The sequence below is a fragment of the Pinus tabuliformis genome, chromosome 9 (assembly GCF_031772625.1).
Source record: "Pinus tabuliformis cultivar Carrire ecotype Pingquan chromosome 9, CPIR1, whole genome shotgun sequence".
NCBI classification, from domain to species: domain Eukaryota; kingdom Viridiplantae; phylum Streptophyta; class Pinopsida; order Pinales; family Pinaceae; genus Pinus; species Pinus tabuliformis.
Genome location: NC_142307.1, coordinates 289,508,370 through 289,533,973, shown reverse-complemented (window position 1 = coordinate 289,533,973; position 25,604 = coordinate 289,508,370).

Genomic DNA, 25,604 nt, shown 5'->3' with positions numbered 1-25,604 from the left:
CAAAAGAGGAGGAGATTCGATGAAGAAACATAATCTGATCCATGTGGAAGGTTTGGTTACTGAATCACTCCCCAATATTAAATATCCCTATCCCTATCCCTATTACAATACACAGATCCAGTTCTCTTCCACAGATTATTAATTGTTTTTTTTCTATGAAGAGGAAGAGGAAGACGAAGAGGAAGACGAAGAATAGAAATATAAAATTGCTTATAACTATAATAAGAGAGTTGAATGGATTGTGCTCTAGTATGGATATCTCCGAAAAAGAGATAAACTTACTAGTTCAATTTCTAATGACAGAAAAAACCCTTTTTAAATTTGAATCAATTTTTACTTACAGTCATAATTTATTCAAGAATGAATTTGGAGATCAAATCATTACGTTAGGATATTCAGACACATAGGAAATAGTTAAGTACAACTTGGTCTAGTATAGAGTTAGGTATAGAGTTAGGTAAAGTGTGTTTCTTTACCGTTGTACATTTTGTAACTCACAATCCGACGGTCACGATATGTAGTGATCCGACGGTTCATTCTCTCCTCGATATTACCGACACTTGATCCATGGCTTGACACCTGATTGGTCCATGATTTCTATTTAAAGCGCATGGAGGGTCATTTGTAGGGTAATCCGTGCATGAGAGAAGCATATGTAAATTTTCATTCTTTTATTAATAAATTGCCTGAAGTGGCTGCGTTGGCTCAAGCCGTGGACTGTTTCCCTCTTTGATGGTTTTAACCACGTCAAAAATACTGGTGTATTGATATGCGATCTGGTTGTGAGCGGTGTCCTTTGGTGTTTTGTCTGAGGAACTTACCCTGTAAATTCCTACATGGTATCAGAGCTATTTGAGGGCCGCGTCCGTTGGTGATCCAAATCTGAAGCCGGTAGAACTGCATCCGACTACTGTTTCCTAGATCTGCTATTTCTGACTGCTTTCGGGCCGAGAGGACTGCTCTGTTGTGTTGGGAGCATCTGTTCCAGTGAGGAACCCCTTTCGTCTCATGCGAAAAGGTTTCCGGTAGCCCTAGCTGCGTCATTTTTAAGATCTGGAGGTATACAGTGTTTATTTGCAGTTTACTATTATTTTCTCTCTGTTTATTTCGATTTCGGTTTATTTAGCCTTTTTTTTATTACCGGATCTATACCTTTCATTTCTGCATATGCTCTTTGCCTTGCGACTCTGTGCGATCTGGGCAAATCAGAAACGGAAAGGAAGGATTTTTCTCATGCGTATGCTCTTTTCCCTGTGCCTTAGGGTGATCTCGGAAAATTAGAAACATTGAGGAAAATATTTAGTTTCCGGCGAAAGCTAACTTTGAGCCGCAAGGTTCATTTTTGAAAATATTTAGTTTTTCGGCTAAAGCTAACTTCGAGCCGTAAGGTTCGTTTTCTTTGCATGTCCGTGTTGGGTTTTGTGTTTTTTGTTTTGTAGGGAAAAAGAGCCTTCTCAAAGCAAGCACGCAACCCAAAGCATCCCCCCCCCCCTCTCTCTCTCTCTCAAATTTTTGTATAGCTCAATTGGTTCAAAGCTATTCTAAGAGAGTAGAGGTCTTGGGTTCAAGTCTCCATTTTTTGGGGGCGGATTTTTTCATTTCCGCACATTCCCGCACTTCGTCGGCGACTTCATCAACTTTTTTCAAAAAGCCATAACTTCTTCATTCGGAAGCCATTTTCAGAGCCGTTTTTTAAACCAGCCTAATTTTTCAAGATCTATCCATTGGAACACTTATTTTCAGCATCTTTAGCTTCAGTTTCCATTGAAATGGAAAGTAAATACCAAGTTACCCTTGACAACACCAACTACTTCCAATGGTTGTCCTACATTGAGGATTTACTTAGAAGTAAAGGTCTCTACCGAATAGCCTCAGGCCAATAAAATAAACCAAAGGATGAAGATAAGGCTGCTAAATGGGAAAATAGGCAAGATCAAGCACGTGGATTGATAGGGATGTCTATTTCTCCAGATCTTAGATTCCATATTGCAGAACTTGATACTCCTAATGAAGCAATGAAACAAATCAATAAAGTTTTTGGGATTAAAAATGAACTTAGAGCCCATCAACTTGAAAATGAGTTGCTTACATTGGACCCTAATAATTTTTCTTGCATTGAAGATTTCTTGTCCAAATTCAAGGCCCTTAGATATCTCTTGGAAGATGTTAAAGTTAAGAAAGAAGATAGTAACCTTATCTATTCCATTCTTACTAAGTTGGGACCAGCCTACTCTGTGTTTGTTTCCACCTTCCATTCTACAAGAGAAGCCTTCATTTCTCAAGGAACAGACTACAAGCCCCCTTCCTTTGACTCTTTTTGTGATTCTTTAATGAGAGAACAAGAAAAACTCTTACACCTTGGTCTTCTTAATCTTGGAAACTCTTCCAAGAAAGCGTTAGCCGCCCAGCAGCAACCAAATTCAAAGAATCCTAAGAAGTCATATCCTAAAAAGAATGGTCCTAAACCAAACAAGGGTCCTAAGCAATTTCAGCCCCAAAATGAAAAATCATTTCAACAAAATGATAAGACAAATAAAAACAAAGGGAAGAAGACTGATAGACATTGCAATTTTTGTAATCGAGATGGCCACTTAGAATCAAAATGCTTTAAGAAGATGGAAGCCTTGGAAGCAGCAATGAAGAAGCATAACATCCATTTGGGGCAATCTTCAACTTCAACTTCATATTTAGGAATGGCACTTTCTGCATGTGGTTGTCAAGCATCTCGGTGTGGCTATGCATTAAATGTATCTTCTTCTTCTCATTCTCATGAGTGGCTCATTGATTCTGGAGCTTCTTATCACATGGCCAAAAACAAAGCCATGTTTTCTTCTTTAAATGATTGTAACACCAAAAATATATATGTTGGTGATGATAGATCTCTTAGCGTTGTAGGGACTGGAACTGTTCATCTAGACAATGGTCAGTTTAATGATGTATTATGTGTTCCAACCTTATCCTGCAACCTTCTATCTGTATATCAGATAACTCATTCAGGTGAAGGTAAAATCGTTGAATTTTCACCTCATGATGTTGTAATCAAGGACCTAAGAGATCCTAAAAAGATTTTAGCTACTGGCATTGCTGATGATTCTACAAGGTTGTATAAGTTTCACAACTTTGAGTCATCAAATCTTTCCTCAGTATTTGTTGCTCATAACGATGAAGTGAGCAAACTTTGGCATGAGCGATTTGGTCACTTAAACTATCGCTCCCTTCAGCATCTATGTAAAGAAAATATGGTGGCAGGTCTTCCTATGGTATCTTGCAGAGATGGTGTTTGTTCCGGATGTGTACTCGGAAAACATCATCGGGACAGTTTTGAAAAACGTGCCTCTTGGCACACCTCAGCCCCTTTACAGCTTGTGCATAGTGATTTATGTGGTCCACTTCCTGTTGTTTCATTCTCTGGCTGCAAGTATTTCTTAACTTTCATTGATGATTTCTCCAAACGCACTTGGGTATACTTCTTAAAACTCAAGAGTGAAGTATTTAACACATTCTTGGCCTTCAAAGCCTTTGTTAAAAAACAATCTGGACATCAAATTCTTAAGCTAAGATCTGATAATGGCGGAGAATATGTTAAAAACACATTCATCAACTTTTGCACTGAGAATGGAATACAAATGCAACATATTGTTCCATATACTCCACAACAAAATGGTGTAGCTGAAAGGAAGAATCACACCTTAAAGGAAATGGCTAATTGTATGCTACAATCTAAAGGACTTGGTCTTAGTTTTTGGGCAGAAGCAATTAACTGTGCAAATTACATAATAAATCGCACTCCTACTAAGGCTTTAAAGAATATCACTCCAGAAGAAGCATGGAGCTCAATCAAACTAGATGTAAGTCACTTTCGTGTTTTTGGAAGTGAAGCGTGGGCCCATATTCCAGATGAAAAGCATAAAGCTTTAGAACCTAAGAGTGAAAAATGTACTTTTGTTGGATATTCTGAAGATGTCAAAGGCTATAGACTTATTCCATTTAAGTCCAAAAATTTTATCATTAGAAGAGATGTAAAATTTGATGAAAATATATCGGCCTGCGAGCCTAGTCCGGTGGTTGTGCCACCTCTCCCTATCTCTTCTACTTTTGAAAACATTTCTTCTTCAGATGATGAAAGTGAGGATGACAATCCTCCCCCACCATCTCAAGATCCTCCTTCAGCTCCTCAGCTTCCAAAATGGGTTCGTGCTACTCGAGATGCAGCAGGTGATCTTGCCGATAATCCTACAGATCAGCGACGTACACGTTCTCAGTTCGAGAGAGCCTCTTCTTTACTGGCTCAAGCTCCAGTAAATTATGATCCTGACACCTTTGCAGAAGCTTCAGGCCATCCAGATTGGGAAGCAGCTATGAATGAAGAATATCATTCATTGTTGGCAAATGATACATGGGATCTTGTTCCTTTACCAAAGGGACGAAAACTTGTTAGATGCAAATGGGTTTATAGAACCAAGTATGGACCAGATGGGAAAGTTGATAAACATAAAGCTCGTCTTGTTGCTAAGGGTTTTTCACAGGTTGAAGGCATTGACTACACTGAAACCTTCTCCCCTGTTGCCAAAATGAACTCTATCCGCCATTTTCTTTCCCTTGCTGCCTCTTTGAAATGGGAAGTCCATCAGATGGATGTTAAATCTGCCTTCTTGCATGGGGACTTGCATGAAGAAATCTATATGGAACAACCCATTGGCTTCATAGAAACAGACTCCAACCTTGTATGTCAACTTAAGAAATCCCTTTATGGTCTCAAGCAAGCTCCTCGGGCTTGGTATGCCAAAATGGATAGCTTTCTTTTAGAATCTGGCTTTTCTAGGTGTCATTCTGACAATACTGTCTACACCAAGAAAGTGGGCAACTCTCTTATCATCCTTGTTCTTTATGTTGATGATCTTACCCTTACTGGTAGTGATCCCAACCTTATAAACCATGTGAAGTCTAGCCTTAAAAGGAAATTTGAAATGACAGACTTAGGACACTTACACTATTTTCTCAGTCTTCAAGTCTTGCAATCCAAAGAGGGTATTTCCCTTTCCCAGTCCAAGTATGCTTGTGATATTCTACATCATTTTCACATGGAAGACTGTAAGCCATCCCCTTCTCCCTTTCAGTCTGGAGTCAAACTTTCAGTCACTTGTACTTCTCCTGAAGTTGATGCTACCTTGTACCGTCAACTTGTAGGAAAACTCTTGTATCTAACTCATACTCATCCTGACCTTTCCTTTGTTGTTGGTCTTGTTGCTCGGTTTATGCAAAACCCACGTGAAATTCATTGGAAAGCAACTAAAAGAATACTTCGTTATGTTCGAGGTACAGTTCAGTTTGGGATTCATTACAGTGCCGAAGCATCTCCTCTATTGGTTGGTTTCACTGATTCTGATTGGGCTGGTGACCCTGATGATCGGAAGTCTACTGCCGGTTATGCGTTCACTCTTGGTTCAGGACTTATTACATGGGCTTGTAAGAAACAAGCTGCCATTTCTCTTTCATCAGCAGAAGCAGAGTATCGTGGTGCCGTAGAAGCTAGTAAGGAAGCCTTGTGGCTTCGTCAGATCCTGTCAGAGTTTGGCTTTCAGCAGCAGCATCCGACTACACTTTGGTGTGATAATCAAAGTGCCATTCAGCTATGCAAAGATCCAGTCCAACATCAGCGCAGCAAACACATTGAACTGCACATGCACTTCATCAGAAAGCTCATCCATGACCATGTTCTTGAAGTGCAATATTGTTCTACAGATGATCAAGTTGCAGACATCTTTACAAAGGTTCTCACAGAGGCGAAGTTCACTAAACTTCGATTTATGGTTGGAGTTCAGGAAGTTGTCACTAAGGGGGGATAGTCTCTAGTGCCTCCTTCCTTCTCCTATTGTGTCATATTTGTAAATCCTTCAATCCTATCCCAAGTTGTTCTTAAGGGGGGATGTTAGGATATTCAGACACATAGGAAATAGTTAAGTACAACTTGGTCTAGTATAGAGTTAGGTAAAGTGTGTTTCTTTACCATTGTACATTTTGTAACTTACAATCTGACGGTCACGATATGTAGTGATCTGACGGTTCATTCTCTCCTCTGTATTACCGACACTTGATCCGTGGCTTGACACCCGATTGGTCCATGATTTCTATTTAAAGCGCATGGAGGGTCATTTGTAGGGTAATCCGTGCATGAGAGAAGCATATGTAAATTTTCATTCTTTTATTAATAAATTTCCTGAAGTGGCCGCATTGGCTCAGGCCGTGGACTGTTTCCCTCTTTGAGGGTTTTAACCACGTCAAAAATACTGGTGTATTGATCTGCGATCTGGTTGTGAGTGGTGTCCTTTGGTGTTCTGTCTGAGGAACTTACCCTGTAAATTCCTACACATTAGACAGCCAGGGCTTATTCACTTATGATATTTGGCCTACACTTAACAAAAAGGTCTAATTAATTACGGGTTCAATCCATTTTGTTTAGCAGAAAGATGGGTATTCCTTGCTTTTTGTCAGAAGATTACCTCTTCACAAATATTGTGTCAAACCAACCCCACATTTCATGGAAAACCTTTCTCACTCCACTTAGGATCATTACTTTCCAAAGGGATTCTACTGATAGGTCCTATGGGAACTGGCCGATCCTATGTGGTCAAAAGTCTATCAGCAGACTCATATGTTCCTTTAATAAGAATATCTCTGAAGAAGCTCTGGTATGGTGAGTATTTAGATTATCCTGTTGAACGTATTCCTACTGAGTTTGATCCTTTTGTGAAAGACAAAATGGAAGATTTCCATATTACCTTAGAATAGGACCCCTCTTATCCCAATCTCTTCCACTTATTTAATGGGATGGTCCCAGATTATTGAGGGTTTTTTCTTTTGCTATGATTGGAAATCCTGTATTTTACATATCTATACGATCAAGTCCTTAGGTTTACAAAATAGTGTATAAAAAAGTGTTTCAAATCATTGCTATTTGACTTGAACCCGTTCTAATAAGGTCAAGGTATTTTTGAATTTTCTGTTGAAACAATCAGGGAAAACTTCGAAAATGATTTCGGTATTGAACCTTGGACATATAATAGTTCCAATGAAAAATAAGATCGTGTTTTTTTTTCACGGTAGCCTGCTCTAGTCCCCTTACAAAACGTTCGTTATTAGGTTAGCTATATACTTAACATGTTCCTAGCAATTCACATGGCATCATCATGAAATGATACAAGTATTAGATAAGTAAGAATATACAATGCACTAGAACGCCCTTGTTGACGATATTTTACTCTTGCAGCATCTAGGGTTCCTCGAACAATGTGATATCTCACACCGGGTAAATCTTTAACCCTTCCTCCTCTTACTAATACTACAGAATGTTCTTGTAAATTATGGTCAATACCAGGTATATAAGCAGTGATTTCAAATCCAGAGGTTAATCGTACTTGTCCGATCTGAACGGGAATCAATTTCTAATTTATCAGAATATATAAATCCACTATATAGATAGGTAGATCTCGATCCTGTTTATGAGTTAACGAAAATTTGCAAAAGCTCTATTGGCTTCTGCCATTCTATGAGTCTCTTCCTTTTTGCGTATATCATTGCCCTTCCCTCTAGCAGCATCCATTAATTCGTGACTCAATTTGAAATTCATATTTCGACCCGGATGTTTTCGAGATGCCACTAATAACCAACGAATGGCAAGTACTTTTCCTTGGGTTGATCTTATCTCAGTGGGAACTCAATAAGTCGATCCACCCACACATCTTGCTTTTACTGTTACATTGGGAGTTACTCTACGTATTGCTTGGCGTAGAACAGATAGTGGATTTTTATCCGTCTTTTGTTGAATCTTTTTGATGGCTCAATAAAGAATTCGATAAGCCAATGATTTTTTCCCGTTTTTAAGAATACGGTTAACCGCCATGTTAACTAATCAATTATGATAAATAGGATCAGATTTTGCAGGGTTTTTTTTTTTTTTTGTAGTACTTCGCCGTGACATGAGTGTAAAAAAGGTTCAAGAATCTATTTCATAAAGGCTGAAAATCATTTATTTTTGATTTTTTACTCCATATTGTAGGGTGGATCTCTAAAGGTATGAAAGATCTCCCTCCAAACCGTACATACGACTTTCGTCGAATACGGCTTTCCACATTATTATATCTGCATAGATGAGATATATTCTTTATGCATATAATTCTGTTTACTCACTCTCAATTGAGTATCTGTTCCCTTTCTTTCTTTTGCTATGATTGGAAATCCTGTATTTTACATATCTATACGATCAAGTCCTTAGGTTTACAAAATAGTGTATAAAAAAGTGTTTCAAATAATTGCTATTTGACTTGAACCCGTTCTAATAAGGTCAAGGTATTTTTGAATTTTTGGTTGAAACAATCAGGGAAAACTTCGAAAATGATTTCGGTATTGAACCTTGGACATATAATAGTTCCAATGAAAAATAAGATCGTGTTTTTTTTTCACGGTAGCCTGCTCTAGTCCCCTTACAAAACGTTCGTTATTAGGTTAGCTATATACTTAACATGTTCCTAGCAATTCACATGGCATCATCATGAAATGATAAAAGTATTAGATAAGTAAGAATATACAATGCACTAGAACGCCCTTGTTGACGATCTTTTACTTCGGAAGCATCTAGGGTTCCTCGAACAATGTGATATCTCACACCGGGTAAATCTTTAACCCTTCCTCCTCTTACTAATACTACAGAATGTTCTTGTAAATTATGGTCAATACCAGGTATATAAGCAGTGATTTCAAATCCAGAGGTTAATCATACTCTGGCAACTTTACGTAAGGCAGAGTTTGGTTTTTTGGGGGTGATAGTGGAAAAGTTGACAGATAGGTTTTCTTCACTGCCACTCTACAAAACCGTACATGAGATTTGCACCTCATACAGCTTCTCGTTCAATTTTTTTTTTTTTTTTTCGAAGTAAGATAAATTGGATTATTCTCGTTGTTCGAGAATATTAATATTCCCTTCCTTTATACATTATGTCTCAAAGAGTAACTGGAACCAATTAAGTCAAACACATTTTCGTATTCTAACCAAACACTAATGAATCCTATTTGTCCTTTTCGGTCAAAAAGATTATGCAAAATCTTCGGGATTCCCTCTTCCTTCTCTATTCCCATCCTATAAGTATAGTGCCTGAAGAAATACTCTTTTTGTATGAATCGACATTATTACATGCTAATTCCTTCTTGATATCTCGATATATCATTCCTCCAAATCACAAATTGGATTCGAAATTGACGGGTTAATGTGAGCTTATCCATGTGGTTATACACTGTTCGAATTTGAACAGGATTCAATTTAATGAAAGATCCTGGCTCCCCTTCCAAGTACCCAGATATATCCCTTTTTGTGGGGAGTTTTATTAGGAGGAAAAGAGACATCCAGTACTGGGCCAATGATTTGAGCAATACGTCCCACATTTTTTTCTACACATGCGGAAACCCCAAGAACAAGAGGATTTTTTCTCATACAAAAATGGAAATAATTTCCATGAAGAATATATAAATATGATTTTGCCAATATCATCAATAAAAAAAAATGTTCCATATTGGGTCGATCAGACCAGTAAATAATAAATGGAAGTTACCACCTTGGTAAAATCCAACTTTATTGAAAAGTTTAAATTCATCCATATTTGGAATATGAAGTAGGTAGATGGATATGAATAAGGATCATGAGGAAGTCTTCAATTTATCTATAACTAGAACCAATTTATCCATAACTAAAACCGAAAATACTTCAAAATTATGTCCAGATCATCTGTGAAATATGAAACTTGATATTAATGACCTTTCTCTCATTGATCATTATCTCTGCTCTTCATACGCACATCTGTATATGTATTTTCGGACAATTCGCACCATTATGGTCAAAGGTCCATTCGGTTCCTTGATTTCATTCATGAACTAGTTTAACCACTGAAAGGTTCTCGGGTCAATCCATGGAGGAAGAACTTCAAGAGCAAAGATTGGGTTGCGTCAAACATAAATAACATTATACAATGAGAGTGTATCTATCACCCAATAACGGATGACTTTTTGTAGGATATTTCTGTAAAAATTGATTGTTTATGTTTGGTCCATGTCAAGCAGACCTCGTCCTTGCGAGAAATAATTATTAATAAAGGAGGGACTTATGTCACCAAAAATAGAGACTAAAGCTAGTGTCGGATTCAAAGCTAGTGTTAAAGATTACAGATTAACTTATTATACTCCTGAATATCAGACCAAAGATACAGATATCTTGGCAGCATTCTGAGTAACTCCTCAACCCGGGGTTCCACTTGAAGAAGCGGGAGCAGCAGTAGCTGCTGAATCTTCCACCGGTACATGGACCACTGTTTGGACCGATGGACTTACTAGTCTCGATCGTTACAAGGGGCGATGCTATGACATCGAGCTCGTTCCTGGAGAGGAGACTCAATTTATTGCCTATGTAGCTTACCCCTTAGACCTTTTCGAAGAAGGTTCTGTTACTAACTTGTTCACTTCCATTGTAGGTAATGTATTTGGATTCAAGGCCCTACGGGCTCTACGTTTGGAAGATTTGCGGATTCCCCCTTCTTATTCCAAAAATTTTCAGGGTCCACCTCATGGTATCCAAGTTGAAAGAGATAAATTGAACAAATATGGTCGTCCTTTATTGGGATGTACTATCAAACCAAAATTGGGTCTATCAGCCAAAAACTATGGTAGAGCAGTTTACGAATCTCTCCACCACGGAAAAACCTCCCAAAGGGCCCATATTCACCTATATGGGACTAGATCAAACCGATTCAAGATTCAAAATTCTCTACGACGTTTTGGAAGCAAAATATCTTCTAAATTGAGGGAACTAAAAATCTTTTTTTCATCCCCCAGAATTTTCCCGCGTTGCATAGATCCATCATAAAAATCTCCATCTATCCATTCTTCGGCTCTTTTTTTAAACTTCAATGAAATACTTACGATTTTATACATCAGGAATTGGTCATCCACTATGCTTGATAAACGATATGGTTGGAAGACCATTATTTTTTTATCTTCCCTTATTTCATTTTCATTGCGTACCTTTCCCCGAACATTCCTCTGAAGAGCAAGTTATTTCGATATTTTATTTGCACTGTTATTCTTCTGAATAGCAATGCAAAAGGCCATTAGACTCAAGTCAATATTTCCCTCTTGGATCCGAAGATATGTTCCCGAATCCTTCATTCCGGACATAACCCTGCAAATATTCGCCAGATAGAAGAAACGTTTTTCCCAACATCCATAGTATCATTCCATCCAGTACAACGCATCAACTACCAACTATCCCCCCTTACTATGGAGTATGGGGGGATATTCGCACTTATTCCCTTCATAAGGGGTCCATTGATGAAAAGAGACTGGAAAAAGTAAAGTTCGGACCCAATTCCTACAGTTATGGATATAAGCACAATCCAAATTCCTGGAGAGTTATACATTTGTGTATCTATGAGATCATTTACTATTTCTTGAATCTAAATCTTTCCCCTAGATAGACCATATAGCCAGAAAGACCATAAACCAGAATGGAAGAAAAGCAAATGAAACTCTTTCAAACGATCTCAGGGTATAATTGAAAATGAAGTTTTCACTTTGTACATGTCAGATCATGAATTAGTAATTTATTTCAATCTCCGAAAGAGTAGAAAAAGTTTCTAACTTCCAAGTTTAGGAGATTTACATAATCTCATGAATAGGATCGAATATTCCTCCATAATCTATCTCCTTTTTCCTTAAGGAAGCCTTCCCAAGATGACTTAGATCTATCTATGATTTATGCTTTTTTCTTTTTATTTTTTCTCTTTTGTTCTGATAAACATATTGTCCGATCTGAACAGGAATCAATTTCTAATTTATCAGAATATACCTCAATTTGTTTTTCCCAACATAATCTCTTTTGTAGGGAATTTACTGTTTTTTTGTAAGATTGAGAGTACGTTTTCTTATTCTCCTTGAATAACAAAAAGGTATCATTTTCAATTGTAAAAAAGAACCTAGATCCTCAATAGAATATGCTTTATATGTATAAGGAGAAATTGAGGATGGGATGTATGTGATGATGCATTGTCTTATCTATGAATAAATATGACATAAAAAGTACTCTATTCAACATAAAAGTTTGAGTAGCTAGTATATTCAACTTCCTAAGAAGATAAATGGAATGAATGGAATGATACATTAAAACACGACCTGAAAATCAATATAATGTTAATGTAAGTTGAGACATGAAAGGACATAAAAAAAATTATACTAAATGTAATTTTTGTAATTCCTAATCTTGTAAAGAATATCTTATGACTATAAAGAAAAATATTCTTATCTTTTTGGTTTATGTAAAAAAATAATAACTACCGAATATAAATATTTTCTTTTGCATATCTACCTTTTGTAATGGGTGCTTACACGAAGTTGATGGTAAAAAAAGTGGGTGTAGGAATGTGTACACACACACATACAAACGTGTTCATGTTCTTAGAAACATGCATGTTTTTGTGATCCTATGGTCTCAATATTCCCGAAACCATCATGTAGGTTTTCCAACTTAGCCCCAAGTCATTTTTTCTAGAACATGCACACATTTCTATGCACATGCATGTTCCTAAGTGTTGAAGAATCTAGGGCAGTTAGCATTAGTAAGATTCTTCTAGACTTTATAATAATTTGTGAAGTGCTTTTACAATTTATCTTAGCTTCATCTTCTTCTTATTATTAGTGTGTGTGTTTACTTCATCAAACTTATACCAAAAACAAAGAGACAAGAACACAAGATGTTGGCATTCTGCGAGGGCCAAGACCTCTCCCTCTTGGAGAGGAAAACCCGCATGGAATTCTTCTTATGGAGATTCAATTGATGAACACCAAGACCATAACCCTTGACCTACTAGGCCACTCCAAGACCAAGTCACCAATCCTCTTCTTGTTGTTGAGGTCAATCAACACTGCTACTTCACTGAATTCTTCATTACTGCTGCACTATCAAGGTCATCGCTAAGATCACTAATGTTGCAACACTATTGCTTCTTCATAATAACAATGAGATACTATACTAAGACATGTACATATAAGAGTGTTTCATCTAGATGATCTTCCATCAAGATCATGATTATATTTAGAAGTATGTCGAGATAGTAGATATCCTTATCACAAATATACGACTTATGACAACATCTAGAAGTATGCCGAGAGAGTATCACTTAGATCCTCATCATAATAATTAGGTCAAGAACATGATTGTGTTTTTCTTCCCTGCACTAAGATCCTTATTTTTACAGCTATACCGAGATTGTTGCCACCAAGAAGGTTACACTGTAATTACATATTGTAATCACCACCGAGATTTCAGAAGTATCTGAGATCCTGTACTCACTCTACCCACCGAAATTATAGTGAAACTGAGTTCCTGCACCCTATTGTACCCATCCTAAATTTTGTACCTCTGTACCCATCCGAAATTTTGTACCTCTGTACTCATCCGAAGTTGTAGAGATGTCTGCATTTTCCTGTGTTTTGTAGATACCCCAGCTGGGTATATATAGTGGTTTGTCTTTGTTGGACACCTAATCCTCTATGGATTAGTGTGGAAGCCGAATAGATTAAGGAAGTCCAAGAGACCTTGGGATGTGGAACCCAACGGTCATACAATGTACTATAAATATATATCATTTGTTAATAATAAATGTGCTCTCATGTTTTATCTTTCCTATTTGCCTTTGCCATGTGTGTGTTTAACATGGTATCAGAGCGGGCAATATCCTGCCCTGCTGATATTTGAGCCATTTATTTTATGGCCTTTCTGTGCAGGTCATTTCTGCCATCAGTTCTGTATTTTATGAATATTTTCTCAGCGAAATTCTAGCTGCAACCTCTGTCATTTCTCCAACGCCATTTTTGGCTTCCCTCTGCTTTGTAACTCCCTATTCTGCCTTCCTGCCGCCTTCTTGTGTGTCAGATTGCCATTATTATTCTTGCTGCAAACTCACCAGCGACCACTCGACCTTCCGCCGTTGCCTGGCCTGCTCGACCTTGGCCACCTGGGGATCCGTTTTCTGCTCGTTCCACACAAGAGTGCTCTTGTAAGTGTGCGAATCTAGGAACGTGGGCAGCCATGGAGGAATGTGTTGATGAGATAGGGTTTCCTTCAACTGCAGAAAGGTAGGCAAAAGTTTCCGTTTTTTTCACCATAGGGAACCGCGGCACTTGGCGGGCAAATGAGATCTCTTCCTAATATCTTTTGCAATTGAAAAGAATGCCTGCTCCACATTAATGTTTGTTTTGGCACTGGTTTAAAAAAAAATGCCATACTCATCTGCAAGTGCTTGACCGCATTCAATTGAGACAACTCTCTTACTCTGATCCATGTCAGCCTTGTATTTTGTTCACATTATCAGAGGCATGCTGCTCAATATTCTTTATCCAGTTCTGAATGTTGTTAAATGATGATTCATCCGTGACATCATACACCAGAAGAATACCCATAGCATTCCGATAGTATGCTGTTGTAATCGTCCGGTAAACGCTCTTGACCAGCAGTGTCCCAGATCTGTAATTTAATCTGCTTCCCGTCAAGCTCAAATATCCTAATCTTAAAGTCAATTCCTATGGTGGTGATGAAACTTGTGGTAAAAGAGTCCTCGGTTGATACGTTGGTGGCCTATGCGTGAGATCGGTGAAGCACTCTGAATTGGTGCGATCGGTGAAGCACTCAGAATTGGTGCGATCGAACAGCTGCAAGGGTTTTAGCTTTACACCGACTTATTTGCCCTTGTGTTGTCGTCTTTAACGCGGTAAATACACAACTTGATTAAATTCTGTGCTTTTCGAATTAGCCATGGCGCTTTGTAATTGCAATTAGAGCAGATAATTTCTGTTGTATCACCCTGGATTCATCGAAATGAGTATTGACCTCCTAATCGCTCCCATCAAGTTACTTGACGAATGTATTTGCCCAACTTTATGATTCGCTTCAATCGAGCCAGAGGCGAATATCATCTCCGGGTTTTTTGCATCTACTTGTATAATCCTGCAGCAGTAGCTGCATTTTGTATTTACTTGTAGCAAAGTCGTAGTAGCATCATAGAGTAATGTGGTCTTTGATATTAGCTGGCAGCCGTATCTAGGTTGTCTTTCATAATTGAAGCGCTTATGCTTTGCATGATCTTATGCACCTATAAATTTAGGTGAGTCTTTGATCTCATATTAAAATGTATCTAAACGATTCAGTGACACCAAATTTATGCTCTGTCTTTCAAATGATCTAGTTAGTAGTTTGAAGTTTGTGTGGAGTGCTAGAATTTGCGAGCCAGAGGAAACGGTGGCGCATTTGCATTTGAATTTTCTCAGCCCTAGATAAGTCTACAGCTTACGTCCAAAATTCTTGAGAGGAGTTATTAGCTAGACCGGGGGAAGAGGTTGTGCCTCCATTATTTTTCTGGGCATTTGTATCAACGAATTCGAGCTACACTGGTAGTGCAGTGAACTCTTAACAAAGGTATTGTTGAAATTATAACACCCGTGGAGCTTATTAAGAAAGGAGACAAGGTTGGTTCTTCCGAGGCAGTTTTGCTGGCAAAGCTATCGAGCCGTAAAAAGGGTCTTTTTCACCTCTAATTACCTCACATTAACTTGTCAATCGAGGAACGATTTGTTATTTCAAAGAGTGTACTCAGTTTGAGGTTGTCATTTGTCAGAGTAATGCTAGTAGTACAGTGCTCAAAATACAAGAGTAAACGGATGCTTAAAACAAGATCTACTTACACCAAAGCACTTTAAAACCTAAATCATGCATTCAAAAGACTAAGTAATTTATTAGTCAAGGGTCCAGTAACAGTAACTCATCCCTTTGTAAACTGATGTAATAAAAAATAATGAAGGAACATATCATCAATCTGGGAACTAGACAAAGAATGTCAATGCTCACTACAGTTTTAGATCGTTCTGCACACCAAAGCAATGAGAACGCAAATAACAAGAAATGGAACAGCTAATAGGAAATGGAACAGCAACTAAGAAAATGTAACAACAACTGATTCTTATAAACAACAACACTTTAATCTACAGGAATAAGTGCAACAATCGTATCCTACAGAAATCAAATAGCAATCTTTACTCTAGGAATAAATCAGACAGCACACGGAAATAGAACGGCAACTGATTAGTAATGAAATATAGAACAACACTTGGAACCAAATGTAAATGCACAATAAACTAAGATAAATAACACACACGACACACCTTAGTATTGAGAAAAACAATAATCTGATTTCAGTACTACAAATATTAATCTTAGTTATAAAAAATAACAATTGTAATTCGTAATGGAACAACAATGTCAATTGAACAGCAATCGTAATTAAGTATAAACCATAGATGAATACAGTAATACCAACTTAAGAATATTATAGCCTGGTTACTCTGTAATTGAACAACAATAGCATTCTGTAAAAAAACAGTAATGTTACATCAATGACTTAAAGGAACATCAATACGTTATAAAGTCAGAATGAACAATCTGACATTCTTGTCACAGAGAACGATATTACTCAGTCGAACATGAATCAAATATAACAGAGTCGTGATGTAAAATAACAAAACACATCAGATTACCACACAAAGCTGATAATGAAAACCACGCACGAACTAAAGATAATGATACAGGAGCAAGTGTTCCACCAGGGTCGGGCCCTTAGCCTCTAGGGAGACACTGCTTGAGATTATTCCAGGATCAAAGACAGAACAACAACCAGATTTATATTAAAGCATCAAACAGAATTACAGCGAATCACTTCTCAACGAGAGTCGATGATCAAAGTTTCAAATACAGAGAAAAGTTACATAGAAAAATAACAGCAAATCCTCCCCTCGGGCTAGCAGTGCTGCCCCTTTTTATAACAGCTAAAGTGGAGATACCAAGGATGCAAAAATAGTTAAGGCAGCGATCCCCGCCAAACTGTTAATCCCAGTTATCCCCTTGTTCTCTTGCGTTGATTCGATATCTCCTTTTCCTTTCCTTGGCTGATATGTTTTAATTTAGATCACCTTGTTTGCATATGGTTCCCCGCCAAAGGGACAATAGTTAACTTGGCCCTGTCTTTTTCTTTGGAACGACAATCTTTTGTTTTTCCCTTTTCCTGCATAAGAAATAGCAATTATTAGTGTTTTCATGTTGCGTATAAATCCTATAGATTTTGTCATGATTTCTTATTATCTACCTAGTTCATGATGCAAAGGGATTATGAGTTCTAAAGAAAAGATGACAAAATAATCAATAAAAACATACCTTCTTCAGTACTCCACACACCCCCCTACTTACCCTTTTTCATGCCCTCATGAAAACATTGTAGTTGACATGTAAGGCAGTGAGAGAGTAGGCTAGAGATGGGATCTCATGTGGTGGTCTACAACCATGATGCCTAACTAGGTGTTCAAAAAGATGGCCTGTCTGACCCTCAGGCATCTCATACAGGGCTTGGTATCCAGGTGCAGGGTGCCAAATAATCGGACTCCGAAACCTATATCCTAACCAAGATGGCCCTGCCCTCAAGATAAGTTCACCATAGAGACTCAAGCGATCAGTGGCTAACTTAAAGTTTTCACAATTAAATGGTTCCCTGAGTTGGATGTTCAGATTAGAAATCTGATATCGAAATTTAGCAACATCAATGGCAAGGTCTTTAATAGTGAAAAAGTATTCTATTCCTTGTTGATTGATTGTTGTATGAATGGGTCCTAATGCTTCAATCATGCCTGGAGTCCTCATGAGATTCCTATGTTTCCTCCATAACTGCACTGGATTTCTAGGCTCAGCTCTTGCCCATAAATCTAATCCGTTTTCTTGTCTTTGGAAGGCATTATAGGCTTTAAGCCATTTAATTTGATTAACCCCAAATGAAATAAATGCCTGCAGTTGGATATCCCCAACGAAAGGGCCAGGGTTTTGCTCTGTCTCTTGATCTAACACAAGGTTATGCAGATAGAATTCACACAATAATCTTTGAACCTTTACTCCATAGTGCTTACAACAATTTATAAAATCATCAATAGTATTAATTTGTATCGGGGCTCCTGCTTTGACAACCTTTATTTTCAATTGCAAATATTGTTCCATTAAAAACAAGGCATAATTCTTAGCAGGGGCTCTACATGCTAGGACGTCAGTGTACAAAGAGCATAAGGTATCTATCTGCTTGATAACTACATCTAACCTATGAGTTACCTTTGCAACTTTTTCTTCTTCCTTTCACCATCCTTCAAAGGCCTAGCTTTCGGATAAATTGACATTCCTTAGCTATTGTTGTAATTCTTCATACTTTTCTCGAGAAACTGTTTGTTCTGTGAGTTTTTCTACTGCTTGCTGAGCTTGTACCAAACCCTCTCGTAGGGTTACTGTCCTCAGATCATTGTCCCACATGGTAGTGGTAAGCGAAAGATTCACTTGAATCTTCTTATTGCATTGTCTTGTGTTCATGGTTCGTAATTCTTCAGAGGGTTGTGCCTCTGTCTGAACTTCTTTGTCACAGGCCGATATATCATCTGTTTTCACTTCAACATGGGCAACAGTGGAATGCTATTCCTTTTGCTTTTGAACGGCAGTCTGCACTTCAACAGGGTTTTGAACGGCAGATTGTTCTTCAACAGTGTTTTGAACAGCAGACTGTTCTTCAACAGGGTTTTGAACAGCAGACTGGACATGGGTCCTTCGAACCTTTTTCTTGGGGGGTCTCACCGGAGTGGTTGCATGTCTTACCCCTGAAGTCCTTTTTGCTCTCTTTCTCATTTTCAAAACCCTGATTTGTTGTCAAAGTCGTGCTATCACATTCAGCAATCTTTGTTGTTCTTTCCGTAGTCGTTTAATTTCTTCTGTTTCCTTAGAAGGAACAATTGTCTGTTTACTTGGGCTTGGACTGTTATCTTGGCCAATTCCCTGGTCTTCTTCTTGGGGTGCTCCTTCGCTGTTTCGTTTAGGTTGCTCAAGAGTAAAAACCCTAGCTGGCTCTGTTATTTCCTGGGTGACTTCTTTTTCCACCCCTTCTTCTTCCTGGAATTCTTCCGGTGTAGTTTGGCTGGGAACAGATTGTTCCTCCTCTGTATCACTTTTCTCCCCTGTCATACCTTCATCATGAATAGGATGATTCTCTTCTTCTACTTCCTTATCGCGTAATTCTTCGGGTGCATTCTTGTCCTAAGCAGAATGCTCTTTTGGTTCTTCTTCAATATGGAGGCCTAGCGGGCTGAGAGGTTGGGCATATTCGCCCATATTGGCCAGAATTTTGGCCAATTCATCCTCTTGCAATGGATTTTGCAATGGGCTATCTTCGTGTTGCTCTGTTCCTTCCTCCTCCTGCCCAGGCTGCTCGGTCTCTTCCTCCGTTTCTCCTTCCTCATTTCCTTCCAATCCTTTCTCATTCTCTTCTCATTCCAATCGTGGGGGTTGCTCATCTCCTGAATCGTCTATCTCCATTGGTTCGCTAGTATCCCCTTGTGAATTTTCCAGCCTCCCTCTAATCCGTGCCAATCTGACTGATTTCCTACATTTCAATGGTCTATCCGGTGTACTGGTTGCATGCTTACGTTTTGGGGTCGGCATAGTCATTCCCCCTTCTATCATGGCAATTAGCTCTTGCCAGCTGCTATGTTGCTGAGCAAGATTGTGGCTAACTATTAGCCGTATCAGCCCATGGTGACTTACTACCGATTCTACATGTGATTTTCTCATACTTCGGGCGACATCATGAAGTAATGAATTTAAAAATGCAGGTAAGTTCACAGAGAATTTCTCTTTTAATATAGCTAAGAGTTTAAGGTGTCGTGGTCTTACCACGTCTTTCCTGCCTTCACAGGTGATGTAACTCTATATGATCTTTGCCAATTCTGCCCACGGCTCGCCCAGTGCTACTGGTAGGACTCCCTTTCCTCTGACTGTCGAGTTCTGGCCTTCATCTTGGAAGATCTTCATGATCTTTCGCAGTCTCTCCTTCTTTAGAGTCCACACAAGTCCAGTGGCTGGCAGTCCCGAGACCTCTGCAATTACATCACCAGTGACTGCTATGTGTCTCCCCCTTACTATGGAGTGATATTCTTGCAAGTTCTGCAGGAATTCTATTGCTACGGTCTCGTTGGATTCCTGTAAACGATTAAGATAAACTAGCCATCCTGCCCTTGCCAGGATTTCCTGTGCAGCATCAGAAACTGTCAATACCTTTGGTTCTCTCTGAATTGATCTTCCTCCCATGCTTTAGCTCACTGTAAAAACGTAGAGACGGCAATGGAACAGCAGGTTGTTCAAACTGTTAGAAATACAGAGAAAATAACGAAACAGCAGGGCTCATTCAAATCCTAGGTAACTTACTAATTGCTACAGAGCATAATACGGAAATGGCTTAGAAACAGCAAGCCATGCATATTGAAAACAATATACCATTGAGCCTTGCTATTTCCAAGTAAACAGTTTTCCGAATAATAGTCTGACACGTATACTAGTAAATTATGAGGTCACCGCCTCCCCCCTGCAATGTGATAGGCCGCCCTCGGCCGTTAAATGAGGGAGCGACGTGCCGATCTGCCATAGTATAGAGTCATAAAGGAACAACGTATGCCGAAAATGCCATGTTTTACAAAAGGAGCAGATTGCCAAAATCGAGGCGTATAATAGGATCGCTGAACAAATAAGAGAATGTTGTGATATGATGTGAGGCTAGGAGGATAGGACAGCTAACGTACACAACCAGTCTAATGCGGTCATTAACGACTTTTCCATCATAAAGGAACAACAAAAACGATGGAATTGTTGCTGCTTCGAACAGGAACAACAAAGTGAAAATACAAAAATATGTACAGAGAATGATTTAACAAAACAAAGAAATTATGTACAAAGTGTAAAAACAGGTGAATCACTTAATGAATCACAGGTGAGGAAGATTTCTCTTCCTCCTGTAAAATTTGCATATCAGAATCTTTGCGGAGTTGCTGGCAGAAGGATTCCCGAGTAAGTGGTTTGCGGTATAATCAAACTCGGTGGCCATTTACTTTAAAGGTATGTCCAGATCCATCAATAGTGACTAGAGTAAGGGTGCCATTATCATGTACCTTATGGATTTCATATGGCCCCAGCCAGCGAGTTTGAAGCTTCCCGGGAAAATCTTGAAACCTGGAATCATATAAGAGCGCCCAATCTCCCTTGCGGAAGACTTTATTTTTAATGAGACCCTCATGCCATTTAGCTCGCTGCTGTTGGATCAATGCAGTGTGTTGGAGGGTAGAAAGCCTGATTTCATCTAGCTCATTGATCTGTTGTAATCTATTAATTTGTGCCTCGTTTAGATCTAAGCTGACTTCTTGTGTTGTTCGCAGTGTTTGGATTTCGAATTCTTTGGGAAAGATGGGTTGCTTTCCAAATACCAATTGGTAAGGTGAATAGCTGGTAGTGCTTCTCCATGTTGTTTTGTAAGCCCACAAGGCTTTTGGTAGTCTTGCAGCCCAATCGCGTCTATGTGACGCAATGGTTTTTGTTAAGATTGCTTCTATTATTTTATTGTTGCTTTCTACTTGACCATTTGCCTGTGGGTGGTATGAAGTGGTGATTTTGTGTTGGATATGATAGTTTTTGAGTGTTGAATCAATCTTGTTACCAGCAAACTGTGGTCCACCATCTGTAATTATATCTCTTGGAAGCCCATATCGCACGAATATATGGAATAGGAACTGTATGACAAAATCCTCTGTAGCTCTCGGCAATGCCTCTGCTTCAACCCATTTGGTGACATATTCTGTTGCTACTAAAATATATGTTTTCTGGTTCGAGGATGGGTTAATTGATCCAACGAAATCGAGGGCCTATCGCTCGAATGGTTCAATAACTAGTTGTGGGTTCAGGGGCATTTCGTCGGACTGACCAGGGCATCTTGCTCTCTAGCAACTGTCACAGACTTGAACGAACTTTTTTGCATCTTTGAAGATCGTAGGCCAATAATATCCTGTTTGCAGGACCTTATGTCTAGTTCTCTTATCAGCAAAGTGTCTGCCACATGGTCTGTCATGACAAGCTTTCAAAATGTCAAAAATTTCATCCTCCCAGACACATCTCCTGATGTGCATATCTGCTCCTGTATGGAACAAGTAACCCCCAATCCAAGAAAATCGAGCACTTCGCTGGACAATCTATTTTCGTTCATTGGGGGTCAGATGTTTTGGTAATTTACCTACTGCTAAGTAATTCACAACATCAGCATACCAGGGTGTTTTAACAATGACAACAAACAAATGCTCATCTGGAAATTGATCTTCAACTGCTACTGCGTCCACTAGTTTTGGCATTCACGAGAGAAAGTCAGCTACAAGATTTTCTTTTCCAGGTCTGTCCTTGATTGTAATATCAAATTCCTGCAATAAAATCAGCCATCTAGTTATTCTACCATTTTTGATTGGTTTATTTGCTAAATATTTTATGGCAGAGTGATTTGTATACAAGATAACAGGATATCCAATAATGTAATGCCTAAACTTATTGACAGCATGTATTACAACTAGAAATTCCTTTTCAGTAACAGTATAATTCAATTCAGCAGGGGATAAATTCTTGCTAATATAATAAATTGCATATGGTTTTTTATCTTCTTCCTGCCCAAGGACTGCTCCAATAGCTGTATCTAAGGCATTTGATGAAATTTGGAATGGCAGGTCCCAATTTGGTCCTCGAAGGACTGGGGCTGTGGACACAAGCTTCTTCAGATCTTGAAAAGCACCGTCACATTTTTCTGTCCAAAGAAAGTCAACATTACCTATTAGTGCATATAGAGGTGCAACAATATGCGAAAAATGTTCTGTAAACCTTCTATAATAACCAGAAAATCCAAGAAAACTGCGTACCTCTATTTGAGTGGTAGGAGTGGGAATTAGCAAAATTATTTGAATTTTGGTTGGGTCTACCTGTATGCCAGCTGCTGAGATATAATGGCCTAGAATAAGTCCTTCAGTCATCATCATATAGCATTTTTCATGGCTCAAACAAAGCCTGGTGGCAATGCAGCGCTGTAGGACTTTTTCCAGTGTGTCCAATGCTGGGTCAAAATCATCTCCATATGGTGTAAATTCATCCATGTATACTTCGAGCCCTTCATTTATTAAGTCTGAAAAGATGCTAAGGATAGCCCTTTGAAATGTGGCAGGAGCATTGCATAAGCCAAAAGGTAGAACTCTGTAGGAAAATGTTCCCCAAGGACAAGTAAAAGTGGTTTTGTCTTGGTCTTCAGGGGCAATCTGAATCTGATTGTATCCACTGAAGCCATCTAAGAAAGAAAATAATTTCTTTCCTACCAAAGCGTCTAATACTTGGTCAATGAATGGAAGGGGAAAGTGGTATTTTTGTGTTGCTTTATTAGCTCTCTATAATCTACACAAATCCTCCACTTTCCATTCTTCTTTGGTACCACAACAAGTGGAGAGACCCATCTAGTATCGGAGATAGGGTAGATGAAGTTGACATCTAAAATTTTTTACAACATCTTTTAGATGAGGATTAAGTCTCCTTTGTGGTTGGCGAACACGTCTCGCATCCTTTTCTATGTAAATGTGGTGTGTACATAACTGGGGATCAATTCCTTTCATATCAGGGTAGTCCCATGCAAATGATCCTTTATATTTCCTCAATAGTTGGATGAGCTTCTTTTCTTGCTCGGAAGTCAGGTTGGCATTAATGTTTAAAGTCTTTCCTGGCTCAATTTCTACAATTTTACTATTTGAAACAGAGGTAGTAGGTATTGTTTGATCGTGTATATCTTTAAGAGGATCTTCTTCTAATTCATTATCAAATGCTACTTCTATCATGTGACATTGTATGTGGGATCTGGGTTCAGCTTGGCTAATAAAATTATTAATGGCATCATCTTCTGTTTGGTCTTTGAAATCAAGGGCCTCTTCTATGGTTAATGGAGATCTAATATTTTCGGTGAGGTATGATACAGGATACTTATTAGTTTTTATTATTGTGACACTTGGCTGCGCCGGAGGATATAAAGCTAGGTTCTTGATATCTGCCCCTCTAGTTATGGTCATATTGCCTTGTCGGCAACCAATATAAGCATCGGTAATTGCAAGCCAAGGTCTGCCTAAAATCAATGGATGTCCATCAAGTCGGTTTTTGCGGTTTATTATCAGCAAATCGACCGGATACTCCCAGGAGCCAACGGATACCATGACATCATGTAGTGTGCCTTCTGGCCGAACCACAGATCGGTCAGCCAGTTCTAATAAAGTGGAGGTCGGTTCTACTGATGTAATGCCCAGTTTTTGACAAGTGGTGGTTGTTAAGATATTAATTGCAGCTCCTAGATCAACTAAGGCATTTGAGAAGGTTTGTCCATTGATTTATATGGTTACTATTGGATTTCCTGGGTCTTTGTATTTAACGGGTGTTTCTTTTCCTGATAATAAGTCGGATAGAGTGCCAACTACTTGGACTTTTGGGTTATTTGTTATTTCCTCCTTGGTTTCTTTATACATAATTCTTTGATAGTCCTTGCATATATGGGGATGTCTTGAATGGCTTGGAGGAATGGGATTTTTATGTACAGATTTTCAGTTCTCCTAAAATATCAAAATTAGGGTGTTGTATAGGTCGAGGTATAATTAATCGCTCTGGGAATGGGGGAGAGGATGTGGTTGTTGGGTCATGAATTTGTTGTCTGGTCACGTCCTCTTCTTGTAGCGGTTGTTCTGTAGGTAACTGATTTTCAACTTTAGTTGTTTTATCTCCCTCTGTTTCGATGATACGCCCAGATCTTAATTGAAGGTCATTACACTCCCTTAGATCGGTTCCTATTTCTGGCGTTTCCACTATTTGAATAGAATGGACCGGTCTATTATTCGGATTAGGGTTGGGTTGGGCTGGGAGTTGTGGTCTTAAATTACATTGGGGGTTTTGTTGTAAGGCTGGCAGTGTAGGTTGAGGGAGTGGGATGGTTCCCACTGGCTAATTCATCCGTCTTTGCCACTTTGTCTGCCAGGCTTGACTCTGTGAGGTAGGAGGGGTCCATTTTGCTGGATATATGTTGTTTTGCGAATATGGTGGGGTGTAGAGAAAATTTGGCCAATTGGATTAGTTTGCTTGATTTGGCCATGGAGATGATGAAGGAAATGATTGCTGTGACCAATTCGGGAAGGGAGGTTGATTTTGCCACATTGTATTATATTGTTGAGCATGATATTGTGGAGGCTGAAAAGAAGAAGTTGGGTCTGAAAACATACCTGATTGTCGTGGCTGCCATTGACAACTCTGATTGAGTAGATACACTGGTTTTGGTTCTTCTTCTGCTTCCTTGTATACTACTTTCAATCCAGGAAGCGAGGGGCAGCTCTCTGTAGAATGGTCTTTTGTACAGATGGCGCAAACTTGGACTGCATCTAATGGACACTCCTTATGGCTGTGTTTCTTTCTGCATCGGGGACAGAAGATTGCCAAATTTTGTTCTGACTCTACTTGCTTTTGTTTGGCCTGCATAATATCAAGTTGTGTTGTCAGTGTCCCCAATATGTCAGTTTTAAAATTTTCTAATAAATTTCCAATTTCTGCACGAGTTACTCCTTCTGCCGAA